Here is a 22,837-nt window from a genome sequence, read left to right on the forward strand (position 1 = left end):
AAAATCAGGAAAATGCATAGCATAAAGTTGAATGGCTGGCTGTTTCAGCAGGTACTACCAGCATACTACTGTAGTGTGACACATTCTGCTTTGCTAAAAAAGCTCAACCGCTTACAATATCAGCATGTTTAAACTTTACAAAGTCATACAACTATGAAAAATACAATTACTCCATACATAGGTTGTTGAGTCCAATACAATAGCATGTATTGCAAGAAAATGTTGCAGCTCAAACTAACACATAATGAATACCAGGAAAAGAAGTCATGATATACTCATTAATCAACAAGGCATAAAAATATCCACAAAGCTCTAAAGGAAGTTTATGGACCATGTTACACTTACATCCCAACTGAAGGGCATAAGCAAATTTAATACTGATTATTAACAAAACTTGGTCTTTCAAAGAGTCTTTGAAAACTTGGATGATAATAATAATAATAAATAGCTCATATGTTCAGCAGTGATGAAACCAGGACAGTGCACACAGTAAGAAACAATATCTCAAAATAAAAAACAAATTGGATTGTTCCACTTAGAGCTAATACATTGTTGAAGGTAGTTCATAACTGAATTACTTGCTTCTAATGTCTTACTGAGAGTTCTCAAAACACAGAAAGTATTGTACCCCTATGAAGTCCTGTCTGATGAGGAGAAACATTCTCCTGGAATAGCTAATGGATGCAAGCAGAGCTCCCACACAATGGAGCAGTATGCTCCTGCATTTTGGAACAGCATGAATGCAGTAAGTCATGAAAAGATATTTATAATTGCTATCTAACTCCAGTTAGAAAGTTTCTCAATCACTTTCCAGAGCTGCTAAAAAGTGTCTCTAGAAATATAGTGGAATTTAAAGCAAAGAGAAGAGCCACCATCACAGTATGTCAAATGTAAGAAAAATACAGAAGACAGAACATGAATCTCTACTTAGTCTTTATTGAAATGATAAATGCAACTGAAGCAGTCTCAGCAGACTTGGGTTATGGAAAACACTATCTGAGATCGGCTGCCTGGAAAATACATTAAAGCTGTTGGTAAACTCCGTAACCATATATTCAGCTGAAACTTTGTCACTGGTGCTTTTTCTGACCAATTCAGCATCACTGGTTAGATCAAACAACGTTGTGTTTATATGCCAAACCTACAATGTCCGTCTTTGCTGCAGTGTCAGTAACATAATATATCTGAAATAGCCACACACAGCAGTTTTCTGTATCTCCTATACCTTTAACTTAAGCAGACGCTGTGTGACTCACAAACGTCTGAGATCATTTCTTACTTTCTGCTTGTGTGAGCTCAGGAAGACCTGTTTAATTTATCACCAAATAAAGGCACAAATTGCTGGTGGTGGTGATTCTGGTATCAGCCTGCAGTTGCAAGAGTGAGAAACTTTTTGGCTTATATGACACTGCCTACTTTACAGTGTTGCTCTTGTTGACCAAATAATATTTGATCACTTCATAAAACTCCCTTAACATCATCACCGGATCAAGCCAAACACTAAACAGTGTTTGTGTTTTCACTTGGCTTTTAGAAACCTGAATATAATGCTTCCTTCCGTAAATAAAGCCTGACAAGTTATCCATGTTGAGGTTTAGATTCATTACATATATAAAACTGAAATATAAAATTCAACGCCAGCCCATATTTAAAAATAATTTTTGCCATACCATACTAATGAAAACATAGCGTCACTGTAGAGGACGTACTGTTTGGGTGAATGACAATACAATACCTATGTGCATCCTGTGCAGTCAAAAAAGACTTGGCAAGGATTCATGACGCAGACAAAGGAATTCTTTCAAGGACATGTAGCAAAATAACCTGAAGTTATGAGACAAAAAGACAGGACTAAGCAAGACCAGTCTGGAATGGCCTTCCTCAAGCTGGAATGGGCAAAAACGAAGCACATTCAGAGTTGTAATCCTTCACTTCTTTTTTACCTCTGGACTTGATATTTCATAATATAGGGCAATAATTTGCCACTGCTAGATGAATTCTACAGAGTGTTTACAACTGTAAAGGTATAGTCAGTGTAAGAATGATTGTACCATCTGGCCTGAAACTTGAGTTACCTTTTGATTTTTTTTTTTTTTTTTGTTTTTTTTGTAGTTCTACCTTTTCACTGAAGAGGTGGTTTACTCCTGAATGTTTAGTTATGCTCTGTTTTGAAAAGTAAGAGCACAAAGAAGGACTAAGGATCATGAGACGAGTTCACTGTGATAAATGACATAACAAAAAAGTAATGCTTTTATAAGTTTTACTTCATATGTTCACTACCATAGAAAAGAAAAAATCAAATGCAAAGATCAGATTCTGTCACTGTTATGCACATGAGGTGCTACCTTAGTTTAACATGCCTCACGAAAAGTTGAAGTCAAAATAATCTGATACATTATGGCAAAACGCCCTTTATCCAGCTCATACATCTATGAACAGACATTCCAGTAACCACATTGATGCTTTTTATTTTTAAAGACAATGTGGTGGACACATTTTTTTTTCCAGCATTTTTAAACTGGTGGTCTTAATTTACTTATATCAGATGAATTAATTCCTGACTTGTAATGGTGAAAGACTATGCTAGATCCAAGTATCTATGTCTAATGTTTAGGAAAATACTTCTTACCACTCAGAGTACTTATCTGAGAAATTATTTAATTGAATAGATTGTAATTCTAGACCTAATAAAGTAAGCTTTCTCAGATGAACTAGAATGATGGTTATAAATGTTTAAATTATAACTTGGACACTCCTACATTCTTCTGATCTGTAATGTTCAGCATAAAAGCAGTAAATATTGTCTGGTTGTTATTTTAGTCACTCTTAAAGTATTGATTTTATACTAAACATAAGGAAATTAAAACCTTAAGGTGAAACCAATGTTTTTTCTCAAGTTTACAGCCAAGTCCGTAGAAGGTTTGTTTAAAATATCATTCACAGTATATATTGACATTATAATATATCTGTTAATGATCAAACACAAAGGAAAATATAGGTGCACTTTACTACATATGCACATAAAAGAATGTTATACATGACTGTTTTAAAATGATATGTTTTAAGTGCTGAGATATTAAACATTTAATAATTTGGCAATTTCTTTCAAAGACAACTATTAAAATTAAGGGAAAAGAGGCCAAATGTCAGCTCTGCTGAACTCATGCCTGGTCCAGCAGAGAAAATATGTATGGGGAATGAGGACTAACCAATTTCTCCATTTTCCTGGACTAGACAAAAGCCAAATATCTCCCACTATAAGATGGCTAAGTTCAGAGATATTCAAGATGAGGCCACCTGCAGCTAATGATTCTTGCTAATAAAAATCTGTTGGAATACTCTGTGTCCTTCCTCCCACCCAACCCCTGACAACAAATGGCAAACTTTTAGGAGGTATTCAGATTTTACATTTGCCCTTATCTACTTCTGAGCAATTTCAGACAGTGAGGGAAACACCAACCAAGCTCTCTCATTTTTGCAGTCTGCTGTTCTACAGTACAAAGGTAAAAGCAGCAGAAGTTATGCAAAGCTTCACTCTGCTCCCTGATTAAGGTGAAGGGCATGGTTGCGTAGTGGTCTACAGAGCACAAAGAAACAAAGGTGGCTACTACAAACTACACCTGTACATCTTTACATCATCCATAAATTCAGAGCTATTGCCAGGAATCGTATCAGCCAACACATATATCATTCAAATGAAGGCCTCAGTACTTACCAACAACCATTACTGCAAAACATACTGCTTGAGATTAATATCCTTGACTAGTAAATCTAGGTATGAAATGGCACGGTTAGGCAGAATGGAATTTTAGATTTGGCTCTGTTGCTGACCAGCTCTGCTACTGGAATTACAGAAGAGACTTTCTTAGGAGCTACTGCTATCAGCAGCAAGTTGTGCCCACAGTAAGAGAAACACTCTGCTTCTTCACTCTGAAATGCGAAAGCACATTCCTGTGAAGTCACCCCACTTCACTCCTAACACATGCAGCCACTACTTTTTGGAAATGGAGCCTATTGAGTGTTTCCATTTCCTTTTGCCACATTAATAAAGGCAGTACTTACCACTATTAATTTATGTGTTCTTCACAGTAGAATAGCTGAATTTTTAATTTGGAAAAAGATGCCCTATCTTAGAGGAAGACTAGCCCTTTGGGAAGCTGGGACTTTGGTTGCTGGGACTTCCACAGACTCCCTGTCTAAGCCTGAAAGAGGCTTACACACACATGCATGTCTGAAGTGAGGGTCCAATACAATTTCAGTGGGAAGTTGTACATTTAAAAGGTAGTTAAGTATGTAACATGCTTACAGAATTGGACTTTAATTTCTTTGTACCTCGTTTCCTCTCTCTCGTTATGGATTGAGATCTCAAATTATCTGGACTGTTTCAAAATTGTATAATATTGCTTCTCTACTCCTGAAATACACTAAATTAAAAGGGAAAATTAGTAAGTTAAAAATACTTATGAAAATTTCATAGGTTCCATTGTCAAAGTCTACTACTTTTGTCCATTTAAAGTCCAACCATTTACCTTGAGACCCTTACTATCAGAATACTCTTACTTCATGACTTCTACCAAGTTTGTCACCAACCGGAATCTTGTTAACAAATGTGGGCATGCACACACACAAAATGTAAGTTTATTTTGCAAAGGCAAGAAGTTAATTTTCAGTTTGCACTTAAAATAGGGAGTTGCACACTCGGTTTGGTATGAAATATACAGAGCCTTCTCATCAAAATTATAGCTATTCTTTTTTTTTTTTTCTTCACAATGACATTTCAAGGAATTAGTTTATCTGTAGATTACTTCATTAATTGCATTAATTAATAACTGCATTCTTTGCAAAATATAATAAGTTCTTTAGCATCTGTACCAATCTTTTTCCCACATGATACTCAAAAAGTAATAAAGCATACTTTTATCAGTAACTTGGCTTCCACTGTAGGGAACATAAGTGACAATTTGAAACCTCAGGACACTGACTGCAATCACTCACCAGCAGTAAAAATAAAAACTGGTTGTATGGATCAAAATTCCCAAATTGCCAATGATGTTTAAATATTTCATGTTTGCGTATTAGCCTGACTAGTCAATAATTTAAAAGTTACCCATAACACTACTGCCTTGCCTGCATTGTACAGTTGAGAAAAGTAAAGATGATGACACAAGGGGAACCAGAACATATCACTTGGCTCACTCACACCCCATCTTAACTGTGGTGAGGTCTCATTAACAGTAAGTTACATGTAAATTGAAGGAAATATTCTTAAGTACCACATAGTGAATTGAACTAACATGCAGAAGCTGCTGCTGAAAAAACCACAATGTGTAAGTTGTCCACAGAAATTGATATTTAAAAATATATCACCCGAGAGATCTTTCTTTGGGTTTACATGTTTATAGGAAACTTTTGACATTTAAGCAATTAAGTCTTCCCAGATAAAACACCTGGGAAGAAAAAGTTGTATTTGAGCATATTACATATTAGTTACGTAAATTACAGTTTTAAACATTTATGGACTTTTGTATTTATTCTAAAATCCACAAATATTTTTAAAGCTGCACTTACGAGAAATCTAAACTTACTACATCAATAATATCCAGTTTATTTACCCAAAATAATTGCCTAAACTCCTCTTGTATCAAAATCAAGAATAAAATAATCCTAGAGGAAGAGAGAGCATAAAATGTGTTTAAAGATTATGTTATTTGATCAGGGACCATAAATACTAATATCTCAGCTTCAATCACATGTAATAGCACAAGATTACTGCAGAGTGAAACTACGATTACAAGATTGTGATTTAGACTACATACATCCACACATGAGTGGGACCTTTCCACTTCTGCCTGCAATACCCAGACGCAAGAGCAGTGAAAGAAAAATGGGGTAAAATCTTGATATAACACTCTAGACAATTATTGCTGCTTTTTCCTTCCTTAAGCAAAAGGAAGGGGTGGGATGGATATTGGAGCTCTTATGAATGTCTCTTAAGAAAAATGTACTGCAACAGACATGCTTACTTATTACCCTTCATTCCTGGTTGTATCAAAACTCAAAATCTAACTTTTAAGATGAATTACAGGTTAATTAATCAGCATTTTAAAACGTGCACTTAGTACTGTAGATAAATCTTATCCCGAAGATGATATAGTTCAAAATTTTAATAAAAGATGAAATCTGAGATGTAAAAATGAACAATAAAATCACATATTTTACACTACAAAAACAATAAAAGCTAACTGCTCTGTAACGTTCCAGTCAATATAGCAATGCAATCAAATTTATAACTTTAGCAAGAAGGATCAAGAAAGCCTGAATAAATTATTTCATGAAGTATTACAGCAAGAAACACAAGAGAAAGACAGTGGATAAACAGAAATGTGAATGAAAAAATTAAATATCTATATAAAATATAAAGAAAATAATAACAAAGAATTGTTAAAAATTAAATGTCAGGGCATATCCTATAGGTCTATGAGGACAGACGCAATATTTACTAAAAGCAAGGCATCCTCACACCCCATTTGAGGGGCTCTGTGCATCCCTGCATACAAGACACAGAGTACACAGGCTTATGAGCAGTGAGCAGGACTGTGAGGGCTTGGAAAGACTTATGTCCATCTCCCACTCTGTATCAGCACAAACCACCTCTTGCAATCTCAGCATTCCAGAGAAGGTACTTCCCCTCTGCCCCATCTAATAACTAAGTAATACTCTGGAGGATTCAGCAAATCACTTCCAATCAATGGCACAGTCTTTGTTTCGAAGCGTAGAGGCCCTCAGACCCCTCTCCTCCCTGCTGCATGACAGCTTGGCCAGCAGCAAGCCTGCTCTGATGCAGGAGCCACGTAGCTACACTAATGCAATGCTGTTCCCGGATTCTTTGGGGATGTGAGGCCTGGGCTAGCTCCCCAGCACTGCTGCTTTGAAGTCACACACTCTGGTTTTAACAGCTCGGATTCAGACCCCACTAGCGCAGAGAAATGGGTTCGCAGATGGAGCTGATCTGTACCAAGGGCTCTCAGAGCTGACACGCAGGCACCTGCCAGCAGACTTCCCCCAAATTCCATCCACAAATGGTAATAACACTGTAACACTAACGCGAATGATCACCAACACATTTTCATGCTCAGAGTAGAGCTACACTGATGGTTCTTGAGGAAATACTCTGCTACTTAATGCTTTTTGTAAATAGAGGTGTGGTGATTTCAGTAACATTGTTTTGTTATTGTACCCGACTCAGATCTGAAATACAGTGCAGTAAGTCCAGCTCATGTTGGCTTTTTCTTAATGAAATGTAAGGCTATACTACCTTTTGTCCTGTGCTTTATCTTGGAAGTTGTAGGCACACAGTGATTGTGCAGCATGACTGGTAACACACAGAGTGCACGTACACACTTGTTGAGGGCAGTATTACCGTAGATGAATCCTAATCCTAACCTGATGGACCATTTCACATGCTGTATCTGAAGATCAATCAGAATGCCTGGACAATACAAGTAGAGTTTGAATTCTAAGAAATTTCTGGGCTCCTAATTTTCCTTGCCATTTTACATTGGCGTGAAGAAGGCACATTAGCATGAGTAATCATTCCGTGAGCTGTGGTCTCAAAATATCCTTTTTCCTTATCCCTTAGTTTTATATCAAATTAGTGAGGGCAAAGTTAATAATAAATTAATTTTATTTAGTCAGTGAATGTTAATGCTGTAAAGAATGCAGTCTTCTCAGTGTGATGCAATCCAAAACACATATACGGCTTCAGTTGTGTATTGCTACGTACTAAAGATTAATTACATTATGAATTAAATAATAACTTCACAAAATCATTTGTTAAGATCAGCTAACAACATTACATATCAACCATTACCTAAGGTAATAGCTAATTTTGATGTGAAGGTGTTATAAAGTATAACAAATAGTTTACAGCAGTGATAGTTTTTTTAAAAATGAAATAAAGTGTTTGAAAAACCTTCTGTCACTAAGCTGCCATCCAGAGCTGTAGCTTGGAAGTCACTTATAAATACCATACAGCCACGACATCTTTGGCACCTGGCTGTACCGAAAGTTAAAACCATGAGAATAAAGGGGTGAAAGGGATGTAAAAATGCAGCCAGAGCATGCCGCTGCTGAAGGCATACCATTTCATAGTCATAATTTAAAGCGATCAGAAGGGGGGAAAAATGAAGCACAATAAAAATGGAAAATGTTAGATTAATGACACGGTCATTAAAATAAAAAAGGTGGAGTTATATGAGGAATGGATCTTATTTGAGTTATTGAAATTAAACAAGTTATTGTAACAATCATTTTAAAAATCACATTTTACTAAGCTCAAGGAAGGAAGACAAAAAAATAGAAATCTTCAGTGGGAATATTTCAAATTGTCAGTGGCTTTAAAAAAATGATTTAAGATTTTCTCTTGTATCTTCTCTTTCAATTTTAGAATTTTAGTTGCCATATATTATAATGGTATTTTAGCTATAAAAGTAGTTTTCCACTCACTGTTCTCTTGCCTTTCAAGGAGACAAACAGTTTTTCTTCCCTCTAAATGAGCACAATAAAATGGGTAAGCTGTCTGGGGAAAAAGAACCCAGACAAACTGGTGGTATAAAGCTCAACAGAAAAATGTGGTACAGAGAAGAGGCGATCTAAAGCATGTTTACTGTATGTCATGTGATTTATTCTACTGGTCAGGTTAGAATAAGAGTTTCTTACTGCTGAATTATCGTTAGGTTTTGTTCAAAATCAAACTCATTGATGCTGCTTTCCCTGACGCTGAACCCTGAAGAAAGTAGGGGATAAAAATCTGCATTCAAAAGTGTACCATGAAAATAGTAATTCAGTAATAAATATCAGTTAAATAGGGATTTTTAAAATCTGGGGCCAGACTGCTACTATTCCTTACAAACCTGTTTGTACAACGTCTATGCATGTCTGTATGTGTTTTAGGAGACTAATTTTCAGCACTTCAGCAAGAATTCTTCCATATTCTTGAAAACCTTCCGGAAATATCAGTAGAACTATCAGTTATGAAAAAGTTCATATCAAGAGTCAGTTAAATGAAGAATAGAATAAAAACGCAAACTATGGATGCATTTAGAAGAACCAAAGCTTCACAAGATTTTCCTCTCCCTAGTTGATGTAGGCAAAGCAACAGATCGTCTTTCTGTCAGGCAAACCCTGATGGAGATAAATGTAAAGGCTGGAGTGCACGCCTAATTTTTACACACAAGCTGCAACCAGACCATGGATTTATGCTTCAAGGCAACCAGATTTCTTCTTGTGTACACTTAAACACTGCTGTTGCACTCAGTTCATCTTGTTTAAATGCCTTTAAAACCAAACACTGGCTCTGCCCCCTCCTCCACTCCTACTAATTATATACTTTTTTGTTTGAAGAAGCAAGCCCTTTATTGCTCATAATTTCAGCTATCACTTGCTTGGGCACCTTCTACAGATCAATAGCACATAGTTAAGTGGATGAAAAGGCTAAATGTGATTGTCATTTGCAATGCAAGGTTGCATGTGCCCCTCCTCTCCCTTAAGCTTTAAAGTGCTGCGCTTGGGTTTCATTTTAGAATACTAAATTCCCATTGCAGGTATACAGTAGCTGCACATTCAAAGCGTTTTGTCTTAAATTAAATATCTGTCATTTTTTAAGGCCAGAATACTGGCATAGGTTATAATAAAAACTAGCATCCAACCTGCAATTTTACAGATTCCATTGCTGGTGGCCATACATCTTTGATGGCAAAACTACATTGGTTGTAGAGCCATAAAATCAATAAATATTAACCTTTTCTGACACTTTCTGCACGGATGCTTTATCAGTTGCTGTCAGGTGATAGAAGTTAGTGATGTACTGTATTTTTCAGCTCAGAATACATACCAAACTAAGAAATCAATGCAGATTAACAAGCATTTATTTATTTATTTAGGCAATGAAATTTTGGTTCTATATGATAACTAAACCAAATCATGATACTATAGAACCATAAATTTATCACAGATACTTTTAGCAATGTGCAAAATATAAACACAGTATTTATATGGCAAAATAAGTGTCCTTGAATGACACAGATGAACTAAATTCAGTTTTATGTTTCATGATGTATCTATTCCCGCTTATAAAATTAAAACCTTACCCAATTAGAGAAATCTTACCTCTCAATATCATTTAGAAATTCCTTTAGAAGTCCTTACTTTGCTGAGAGACATTCATAACAGTTCACTACACTAAAAACTCAATTTCTAATCAAAGCAAGCAAAAAAAAAAAAGTTTACTGGAAAGTGAAAATATGCCATTTAAGTTATCTCCTACCTCATATAACTGTAAAAATAACCATGTTTAGATCTAAGCATCTTCAAAGCCTAAAGCCTTTAATTATTGGAAAACATCTTGCTGTGTACAATCCATACTGTAGTAAGGTATAGCATTTCAGCATAACAACTTACAGACTGATAACGTGCATTGTTCCAATTACTCCCTATACTGAACACTTCAATTTCTTCTACATAATGCTGTAGTTGTTTACCACAGTGCTAGAAATTTTGTTTATTTATATGGAATTCATGTGATTTTTTTTAAATTAAAATATGAATTAAGTCATATAACATGGCCTTTCCAAAACACTTCTGACTGCTTAAAAACTATCACAAAGTCCTAAAAGTATTAGGACATCTGTTCTAATAATTCTTCAAATATGGAATCTAGTAGGAAATACTTGAACAACACTGGTAAGTGATAATGTGAGTCTATTTATATTCAGAAATTCTTGAAAAATGAAGGACTTCAGTTAGTCTCTATTCATCTCATATAGCCAAAGTCTTACAGAAATTATCTTACCTGTAATTTTTACATCTATTTTCATGTTTCTTTCTAACAATACAGGGGAAGCATTGGTGTTTGGGCAACAACTACCTTCTGGAAATAAGAGATTGCAACCGAAATACTGATATAAATTAGTAAAACCTAACAAAACCCCCCAGGTATTAATGTTCCATCAATAATTAGACATGTATGCCCAGTGAAATCAGTAGCAGGTACACAACAGTATTTGGAGAAATAGGGAACTGCTATGAGAAGTGTAATGTAATGCTATGTTCCTTTATGTTAATTGAACCTAAATTCAAATGCACTAAAAGCGTTACCAATATGAACTTTAAAGTTTAAATTGAAGTACATTTTTTAATTTGCTATTTCTTTCTATAACATCTGTACTTCTACATTAGCCAAGGAAGAGACCTACTTCTGCCAATCAGAATCAGGAGCAATCAGACTGCATATGCTACCATGATTTTCTTTACAAAATATTGGCAAAAATGTCTTTAATCAGCTCAGTTTACCTATTAATGCTAATAAGAAAGGATCTGCATTTATTTTTAAAATCTTGGTTAGGCAAAGAAAAGGGAAAAGGGTTGTGAGTTTAAGCAAAGGTAAAGCCTACAAGCTGATAAAACCTGAAAGGAAAATTGTAAAAAAATTGAACTTGCCTCAGAGTGTCCCATTTCAAAATGAAGACATCAGATTAAAGCATTATTTCTGCATACTGCAAAGCAGACTCATCACAGAAAGCAGACTCGGCATTGCAAACTGGATGATCTTTAGGTCATGAACCACCTGCACACCTGCATAGCCACCCATTGAAACCCGCTTCGTGCTCGAGTCTGAATTACCTTATGCAAAAGCATTCCCCCAAAATCAGTAATTTTTTCAAATTTTGGTGAGAAGATGGCAATAAATTTAAAAGTACTTTCAGAACAAGGTTCCTTAGGAGACATACTGGTTATACCAACTTACAACCATTTACTGTTTGTGTAACTGAGTACTCAGCTAGTATCCCCAACCTGGCCAAATCTTTCTGTAATTGGTGCCTCTCTTCCATTATTCTCCTAGATTTTTATTGTTTTTTTGCACATCAACCATCAGATATGGAAAAAAATTAACAAAAATACTCAAATTTTAGTTAATTTTATAATTCTAGACTTCTTTAATTTTGTTTTAAAATTGTTATCTCAAGATGTTCTAAGATACGTATTTGATCAGTTGGTCACTTCCATAGCTCAAAGGTATTCAGGAAACAGCATATGCAACAAACAGCCCTGCACAACAGAGCACAGATTGCATTCCCCTGCTGTCTTAACCCTCCTGATCTATAATACAAGTAAGGCTGTACTGAACTGCAAAGAACTGAGATTTCATGATTTTCATACACCGAAAAATCTCTGACTTCATATTTCAGGATTTTTGCTTGAGCGGGTGGAAGTAAGCACAAGCAGCTCAGCAAATTTTACTGACAGTTGTGACAGTGGCTGAATTTGCTCCGAGGAAGGTGGATTACAAGAGAAGGGGTCAACAACAAATAATACAATACTGAATACCATTGGAACAGCAAGGATTTCTAGATAAATCCTTAGCAGAAGAGGCTAAATTGAATTGACTTGAAGTAGCTTCATCCCACAGGCATTCTGTGGTGGTGGCAGGCACTAGTATGTGAGGACTCCAGACATTTCACAGTGGCTCCTCTTTTTCAGTTTTACATTACTTACACATTCCAAAAACTACTGAAACTATTTTTCTAAGTGTACAATTGATTGTTTAATAACCCCTAAACTTCAAACTCTTCAAATCCAGTTCTGAATTTCATATATATATATATATGTATACACACACATACTGAATCTAAAATCAATGTTAAATTGAAAATGTTTGCCCAAAAACTTGCGATGTCTCTTGGGATAACTAGATAATCAGGGGTTTATCTTTTTTTACTATCAAAAGATCCTTTAATTTTATGTTTTCTCTAGATATTATTACTTCAAAGTAGATCAATTCTTTTAAATCTTCTTTAAACTGTGTTCTGATAACGTTATCTGCTATTACTTCTTAGACTTTGAATAAGAAGTACCATTTTGGCAAGGTATAAAAGAGATAGGGACATAGCTTAGCATGTAATACAGTAGTTATCTTAATACCTTTTTTGTAAGTACATTATACATTATATTCGCAAACACTGTATAGCAACCAAGTCTTTCCTTTAGCTACAGTACAATGACCACTAATGCAAAACTCTTCCAGCAACAATAATCTAAGTTTCTGGAAAATTATTTAAGCAGAGATTGTGACACACAGTCACCGATCTTCTCCCTCAAATATCCAAGAAGTCCTCGTAACTACACTGCAGAAACCTGTCCAGCAGCTTTGCTTCTGGATGTCAACACCATCCCACAGCCAAGACACTGTCAGTGCACCCATTTAAAGCAGCAAAGCCTTTCCTGCAGTCATGTGGAGGCTGAACCAGTGACTTGTATCATCTGCAGCCCAAAGTTTTGATTAATGCTCAGGTTCATATGTGATTTGTATGAAAATTACACTCACTTTATGGTTGCTTTTTACTATCAGAGAATATTATATGAAAATCATACTGCAATGACTCAGAGAATAAAAACATCTGTATTAAATCTGCAGTGATTTCTTTAGTACAAACCATTCCTTCGACATTAGATACTGATGAGCATGCACTCTTTCCAATAAATGCAAGACCTGCATAAAATATCTTAAATTCAGAAGATGAAATTTCTATCTTCCCATTTAGAAAAGGGGTTCCCCACTAACTGGCCTGTTGGGAGTTAGAAGATATGATATCTGCCTCCATGGTTTTTTGACACGATACAAGAATTATAGACAGTTGGCATGAGATGTATTTATATGAGATACAGTTTCATATTATGCTCTTCTGTGTTCACCAAGAAAGTGAAGCAATCTTTCTTCTGTGAGACTTCTACCTATCTTAATTTCCTTTAGTGCAAACAGTTATAGACAAGCTACTCTTTGAACTGATAATTTTTTAGAGGTCATTCAGCCCATAATTTCAGGTCCTAGTCACTATCCTGATGGTCCTTCTTAGGAAATTGGACCCAGTGGGAACGTTTTTTCCTTCTGCTTAGTCTATGGGTCAGCATTTTCCTTCCCTTGTACTTCTTAATTCCCTTAAGTGGCAATTATTTAAGGCACAGTTAGAGAAGGTGCAATCTACATTCATCCAATAAAACCTAAATATTAAAAAGGACAGAAAAATCCAGCATGGTTACTAAGGATATATGGGAGAGCATTTAGCATTTGAAAGGTACCAAAGATCTGGTAAATGAAAAGATGGGGAAAATTATGAAGAACTATTGGAAGTAAAATAGAAATTAGAAGTACAAAAGAACACGTGTATCAGACAGACAAGGCATCCTACCTACAAAAGGTCAAGATCCAAGGTGCCACGTCAAGAAATTAATGGGAAGTCAGTGCAGCATACATTGGATCAATGAAGGCAAACAAAAAGAAAGTCCAAAAGAAATTTTTAAAATCAGCATGGAATGCCAGTGATTTATGATTCATTGGAGCAATTATTGCTGAGGGCTCTTCTCACTCATGACCCAAAGTAGTAAAGTACTGAGCACACAACTAACGATTCAATCCTTCCACATCTAACATTACCCACATTTGTTTCAATGCTTTTCTGATTCTGGAATTATTTGGTATTAATTCTGCCATCTTGTGTATTAACCAAATTTTGTGGAATAAGAAAATAATTATTTTGTGCAATTTAAAAAAAAAAATGGGCAATAACTACAAGCAAATCAAAGCAGATTTACAAATGTTAATCATTTAAGTTATTTATCAAGACTACACTCTTTCAGTGCAGGTTGTTGAGATGTTGGTAGCATCTCACAGGAAGAGAAAATTCAAGTGTCCTCTAAATAATATACAACCACGGGGAAATAGTCCAAGAGATGGTGGCACTGTGTATGCAAAATGCACTCTGCTACATGGTTATACTGAAATATAGTGCCCCAAGTTCTTGGAAGTATTGTTAGTTCAAATCTCCAAGTGATGAAATAATTCGTTCATAATTGGGATGCCACCATCGTAATATTTATAGATATTTATTATGCATATTTTCATTGAAATAATATTGATATAAAATATTTATATTATATCATACTAACATCAAATTATTAAAAATATTTCTAAAATATAAACTTCTACTTTATGTAATATAACATAAAATATAAACCACTTATGCTTAATATATTATATATTTTAAGTATTCACAGCACATTTTATATCAATATTTCTGTATTTTTTTTCAAGTTGTATCTCACACTTCACATTTACTTTAATTAAAAGAAAATAATTAAGAACTTCATATTTCTTAGAACTCCAGCAGAAGTCCCCTGGATGATACACTAAGAAATCTACTCTTAAAAGAGTTTCTTCTAACAAGAAAGCAATTTAAATGTTCAGAGTATAGGACAATCCACATATAAATATCCTGAATTACTCCTGTGCATTATACACCTTTATTTTTTACTCCTTCTATAAGGTTAATTTCTTTTTGTTTGCTTGTTTGAAAAGTTTCCTTGATGACCCTGATGCCCTGTTTTTTGATGTTTTTCTCAGAATTTTAATACGTTGATATTTGAATACTAGTATTTCCCTTTATTATTTATATTTACCATATACTATTACACATATATATTTTCTAGCAGAATTAAATATTTTTCTCCTTCTAGATGGCTGCCATGTCTTAAGGGCTTTCTTCTACTTCTGTATTTTAATATTTCAGTCTTGCTTTAAAAGTTTTATGTTAGGATATCCTATTTTTAGCACCAAATAGGCAATAATATGTCTCATTCTTCATGAAGGATATTTTATCTATTAGTGTAATGAAATAATAGCTTGGAGTAAGATTACCTTCTTTTCATCGGTGAACCTGACATCTTTGCAGAGGCAACAGTCTTTGTGAACACCAGCAGGGATCCAGCATGTGGCTACCAATGCAACGCAAGGAATTTGCAAAGCAGATGCCCATCCAAGGGTGTTTTGAGAGAAGCTAAAAGGGGGGCATTAGGGTTCAATAGAAAATTTCAAAACTGATGAGGGTTTCTGTATCAGCCAGTGTGGCACAGCACCCTCCAGCTCAGCTGATGGGTTCCACACTTTGGAAACCAGAATGCCCCAGAGGAATGACTGGAAAGCAGGTGCATGCCAACACCCAGACTAAATGTTCAGATACAGGCAAAGAGATTCAAGCTTCTCAGGAGTAAAAGCTCACCCCACAAAAATTTAAGTCATCCTGTAACAAGCTGGAAGAGTTCTTCAGAAAGGAATGACGATGACTAGGAAATCCCCAGAACAGTGGGTCATGGGCAAAAGGCACTGAACAGAATGCAGGATTGTGACTACAAGTGCCACTGGTGCTATACACAATATGAAAACCACTCATCTAATGGCCTTGCAGCTTATCGCCAACTATATGGTGAAAAATGGTGCACAACACGACAGATGTTATACCTCTACTGATCAGAGGTGTTCACGATTTAGGTCTAGGCAATGTCTTCCTTGTCCTTTAAAACTATATTCTAAACAATTTTTCTTTAGTGAAATTCACGGCCTTCACTTACAGAATATAACAAATATTAATAGTGGCAGATTTTGCATATTAGATGATGTAATATTTGCATCAAATTATTTGAACACTTTCTTTTATGTTAACCAGAAGCAATACATGCTGACTATTCAGGAAGAGCAGTGAAGGGACCATGAAAGAAGTTCCTAAGCTCTTCAACCGCAACAGCAAAAGCTACATACTAGAAAAAAAGGAAAAAAAAACCAAAAACTTTCATGACCTTTTTTTTTTTTTTTTTTTTTTTTACTTTACTTGCTATCTGGAAAGAACCAACTCTAATACCATAACCACCTAGATAAAGATACTGGCTATGGAAGCTCTGCTAGGCATACAAAGCCTTCTCGTAGAAGACAGTTATAAAAATAATGAAATTACTTAGGTTTTAGTTTTTTTAAAACTTAGATTAATTTATCCTGAAACACAATAATATGTAGTCTACATAGGTTTTGAGGAACCTAGCTTTCTCCTTTACAAACAGAAAATCATTTATACTAGGTTTTTATTTCAAGCACACACTAAAATTATTATTCTTCACAAAAGAGGAAAGGGAGTGTCTGCCAATCAACATGACATGCTATTGAAAGACTGGTACTAATAGCTATGACAAGAGCAAACCTGTTTGAAGCAGAGCTGCTGCTGCCTTTTTTTTTTTTTTTTTTAAAGTATACCAGCCATCAAAAACAATGCTTTAACTGACTAGAAACCCAAGCAATATTCTGCTACTGTAAAGAGCTTCTACCTGATTTGCCTGTATTTAGCAATGACAGATTTTCAATATTGTTTCAAATTACAGCATTTAAAGTATTTTATTTAAACACTGAATGACTAAAACCATAACTATTCCATGAAAAAAGTTAAATATGCTTGAAAAAAATATTTTTTTTTTTAGCCTTTACTTAAGGTATGATTTACAAGTTTGCACAGGTACTCAACTGACTTGTATTTCCATTATTTCATTGATAAATAGCATTCACTGATTCTATATTTTTGTAGTTTGAATGCATTTATAATTTTATTTTTCCTAATCTTTTTCAACTTTATATTTTCTACTAAACAGTCAGAGAATGCAAAAGAAAATACAAAAAAAAAAAGAAAAAAAAATTTAAAAGTAGAAAAGCACTAGGATACTAGTATAATTGCTATATTATCAGGTTTTGTGTGTCCAATTCACATTCTGAATAAGTCTACAGTTTCCACTTGGCAATACAGTTATACCTTGATAAAATCACGTAATAGATCACACCATAACTTTTAGCAATCAATTTTTTCTCTTAATAATTTGATAAATGTAGCTGTCAAGTGGGATAAAGATCACAATTTTCTTTGGGATTAACTATGTGAACTTTCAGAATTCCATTCATGAATATTGCAACTGTTACAACTGATAGGATCACAACTTTGTCCCTTGTTGATGATGTAATCATGCTGCAGGTTGCTAGTACAGCCTTGTTTCTCAAAACCTAAGGAAACTGAAAGAGAAATGCAAAGAGAGCACAGCCTCTTGAAGAGTGCACTTAAAGTCTGGAAAAATACTTTCCAAACATGCATAAAAGAGAACTTATTGGAAACTTTTCTGATTTTCACTGCTCTTTGGAAAGAACTAAAACATCCTGTAACTCTGCTGCCCTAATCTAAAAAAGAAAAAAGCAGAATGTAGACCCAGCTTAGTGAACAGATGATTAATTGAACTGTTTTTTCATTGATTTCAGATCTCAGGAGCCAATAACATAGTAAGGGAAATGGCAACCAAAAGAGCAGAACTTATCTTAAGCAACTGAGGCACAAGTACTTCAGGCTCAAATAGAGTAAGAATTTAGGGCTGATGATGGAAATGTCATGTCTATGAGAAAGAACACTTTGGGGGACCTACATGTCTCCTCAGCTATCCCTTTGCTGTCACAACACCTAGGCACTTTAGATTCATAAACACAACCCGTACCAACAGGCTATAGATTAACACTGGTTTAAGATTTAAGATCAGAAAGGACTATTAGGTAATAGTCTGGCTTCTGGTACATCAAAGTCCCTTAAATAACAATATGTTTTGCAGTGGACCCAGCATCCTTAGGCCCTTCTTAAACCTATCTTCCAGATGGACATCCATCCAGTCTTCTCAAGGCTCAAAGGAAGAGGGATAATTTCTTCTACTAGTTGCTGCCAGAGCTCAATCAACCTCATATTTAAGTGTTTACACCTTGTTTCTCATTTCAATTTGTCTGACTATGCTTTTAGTAACTGATTTTTCTTGAGCTTTTCTCAGCTAGATTAAGAGTAGCTCATGTCTGATATTTTCTCCCTGTGAAGCAGCTCATACACTATAATCAAGTACCTATCTATCATTTTGGTCATGAATTATGTAACTCTTCATGAGCACTAAGCGTTCAATCACCATGTAGGCAGCCAACTGCCAAAACACGATTGTCACGATCTTTGTTCTGTGGATGCCCAACCTCAGGCACCTATAATTTTCACAGAGACACACAAAGCTGTACTTCCAAGCATTCCCCGAAACATGTCTGTGCAGTGAAGGGAAGCAGCTCATGCTTTTAGTTTGGTCAGGATCCATAAGAGTAAGCAATCCTCCACTCCTACTTGCCGGGCCCAGGGTGGCAGACTTTCTGACAGCACGCTGGATAACTTGAGTGCTTTGCAAACATAGTATCACTTTCAAAGAAGAAATAGACGTACCAAAGAGTACAATGAATTGATCTGCCCTCCCTGATTTTTCTAAAAGAAAAAACTTTCGAGAAAGATTTTGTATGACAGCTAATTCTAAATTAAGTACAAGATCTCCAGATTTTCTGTTCATTGTCTTAAGCAGTTGACTGTTGTGAAGCCACTTTCAAGTAAAAGCTTTGTGACTTGAACTATGTAGGCATTGCTCCGGTTTTGCACATGGGGAAACTCAGGCAGAGAACAAGACCACTGTATCAGTGGCTCAGTGAAAAACTGGGTCATTCTGATTTCCGAGAGTAGCTCTCATTCTTGGAGATTGTGTTCACTTTTAACAGTGCAGCACAGAAATAATGATACAGAAGAAAACAGTACCATCACATAACTTTCAACATGATTATGAAAACAATAATGAGCAAACTCTTCATCTTTTCTCTGAAGAGCTTTTTGCCTTATGGCCAGCTTAGTATCCACAGAAGACTACTATGCACATAGTGAGATGCCATGGTCTCTGTAGCCATTGGAATAATGGAGATGTCAAGCCATAGATACTATGCTCTTTGGATATAAATAATGCATCATAATGGTATCATAATGTTTATAAAACAAGAGCTCCTAAATGATGAACATTTAGCTCAAACTGAAATTACCACCACCAAGTGATGCTGCTCCAAAGCAGACAGAGCAGTGAGAAAGACAGCTGGAGTACTGATCCCTTTCAAGTTCTACACAGGTATGGGCCCTTCCCCTGTCCCACTTGTCAAAGTATTCAGGCTTAGTTCAACTCTCTATTGAGATGTAACATCAGCTGGAAGAAAAAAAAAATCCAAGACTGTTGGAAATGATACAACTGTATACAAGAATCAATCTAAAGATTTCTTCAGCTTACTTTTTATATACCATACAGACAAGTCCACAGTGAGCAGGTCAGAAAAATTTTCTTTATCAAATCATCTAATTTCTTTTTTAAAAAAATCACTAAAATGATAGGCATCAACACGATATGACAATTCACTTGTATTAATTTTCCATTTGTAATGACAAGTTTGCAAATTTACTCATTGATAACAAGAGTAATATGAATAGCTTCCATTGGAACCAAATTTCCATGACTAAAATATTAACTGCAGGACTCCTGACCCTGCTAGTAAGCTCACTTCTGTTCTAGAACAGCTATAAAATCTCTCAGTGTTTTTAGAGAAAATAAATTAATATTGTGGATAATTGACAATCACTGGATTTCTGTTTTTTTTAAACAAAAGTTCAAGATTTGAAGAATTATAAAAATTATAGGTTAAATGCATAAATTGGTATTTGAAGTGTAATCTAGTAAATTCAGTCCATAGTTTTATGTGCAGATGCATATATGTCAGTTGGTTTGTGTGAATTAAAGGCCTGCTGTTCAAATGCAGTACATCTTAGAAGTTAAAGACAAAAGAATTCTCTAGATTGTTACTGTTTGAAAGTATACAATGGTACTTTCTAAGATTTATAAGGAATATAGTTGTATAGTTAAATATCTCCCCTTATGACAGAGCCTATAGCAAAAACAGGAAAGAAAGACTGAAGACCTGGTTTTGTGGCATTTCCACGTATCAATTCCGCACGTTATACAGGATTTCAAAGATGCACAACAGATGCTATCACCTAGCAGTTACAGTATCATCCTTATTCATGTAGAAGCTAATGTGTTCTATCTTCCACCTTCCACAGCCTCTCCCTTAGAAATGCAGGTACTTCATGCTCTTTCTGCCACTGATCCCATAAAGCAGTATAGTAGTTGCCAAAGAAAGCTAAACAGAAATTAGTATTAGAGCACCATATCATAAAGAAACTTTGAATTAGAAATCCCAACCACATCCTAAAGGTACCCCACAGCTCCATTCTCAGTGGGTTGTGGTGAAGGAGTTTCTGACTAGTCCTGTGAAGCAACTGGAATGGCATCTCTTTGTCAGTGATGAGACTTATTCTATTTCTATTCTGCTCAAAGAAGCAAAGGGGCTGGCTTTCCTGTTACAAAGTAATATTAGAACACAAAAGACAGACAAATATGTTTAAGTTAAAAAAATCGATCTTGTATGACACTTTCATACTCCTAACATCCTAAAGGGTTCTATGTCATGTTGTGGATTCTCTGTGGGTGCAGCCAATGACCAATAAGTCATCAGTAACCATGAACCAGACACAGAACAAATCTTATTTTGATAAGGGATGTTAGCCAGGGCAAAGGAGTTATCCCCTCATTCCTCTAAAAATCTTCTCTAAAAACCTTTAACTCTCAGATGTCCAGCAGTCAGAAATAGATTGAAAAGAAGAAATGAAAACCCCTTTAATTTATCTCTGATGTGAATGCACAATTATCACCTAGGTCCCACTTTAATATTGTTTCTTCCTGAAAGGAAAATACAGTATTGCCCTTTTAGCAATGGGATTATACAAGCAATATTTCAACACTTTTGTTGTACACCAATTCTGGGCTAGCCTGGTAATAATTAGATGACAATCAGTTCTTGCTAGTACTAATACGTTTGTACAGTACCCTGTTTAGTGCAAGGGGTTTTCTACAGTGTAAGGATGAATGTATTGAAAATAGGTATCGGTAGCCTACAACGCATTGATGACAGTTTTCCTATGTTGTCAAGACAAGTAAGTTGAACAGTTTTAACCACAACATGCTACAATGAGCAATTCATTTACTTAGATATAGTCTTGAAGAAGCAATGTGAAAACTTACACAGATTTTGTAATTTTGGAAACATGTTAGTGATTCTAGCAGTATTATAGCTATCTGTGTTATGTCTGTATATCTGTATATTGGAAGCATTTAAATTTTTTATATTGTGGGATTATTGTAGTAAAAATCCAACAGTATCTGGGTTTAAGCTCTGAGTTGAATATTCGTTCACTTTAGAGAGAATTATGGTGAAATGTGATCAGTTTTCTGACCTATTTTGAAATTGGTATCCCGCCAACTGGCATTTTGTTTGCACATCCAGATATTATCCACCATATGCTGACATGACATGATGATTGGTTCCAAAATGAAGTGGAATACTTGGCAAATAGAAATATATGGTACAAATAATACGCTGCCTCCAGTCAGGAAAACAAGCAGTCATTTTGAGGAGACTGAGAGGTTTTAAAATAACTTCAGTGTACACACTGCACTGAGCTGAATGAAACCTCTCTAGGTCACAGTTTTTTACAGGTATGAGGGTCTTGAAAATTATGAGATCAATTCCTTACAGAAAAAAATTCAAATCTGACACAGCAGTACCAACAGTAGTACTTCGGTGGAAGATTAATTTGCATCTTGGGGAGAATTTGGCCCACATGGCTTCTTCCTCCTCTGGATTCCCCAACTCTTTCTTCTTGCCATCTGTTCCTTTTTCCCACTGCTCTGACTTGTCTTCCCGCCCAGTGATGTCTAAGTTATCTGCCTCTCCTGAGTTAAGATCACATTTCATTCAAGCTCTAGCCTAATTTTGTATTATTGCTCCTAACCTCTTGTTATTGAACTCTTATTTTTCTCCTAATCTGATGCTCCTGTTAAGCTTCTGCCTTCTATTCTGAACTGTAGAATGTCTAAAAAAAAACAAACCACCAGAAACTTGTTCCTAAACAGGAAAAAGCCCATTTTTTTTACTTTTTTCTTTTAATTCCTGTTTCCAAAGCAATGCTTTGGTTTTGCATTCCTCTAG

The 22,837-nt window shown here is 35.4% G+C and overlaps 1 protein-coding gene across 2 annotated transcripts in view; it reads right to left on the bottom strand.

Annotated features, from left to right (window-relative positions):
* ZNF407 (zinc finger protein 407) overlaps positions 1–22,837 on the bottom strand; it is a 348,274-nt gene that overhangs the window by 75,960 nt on the left and 249,477 nt on the right. The window lies entirely within an intron of this gene.

This window comes from Athene cunicularia, assembly GCF_003259725.1.
Source record: "Athene cunicularia isolate RWA chromosome 2 unlocalized genomic scaffold, athCun1 chr2_part1, whole genome shotgun sequence".
In the NCBI taxonomy this organism is placed as follows: domain Eukaryota; kingdom Metazoa; phylum Chordata; class Aves; order Strigiformes; family Strigidae; genus Athene; species Athene cunicularia.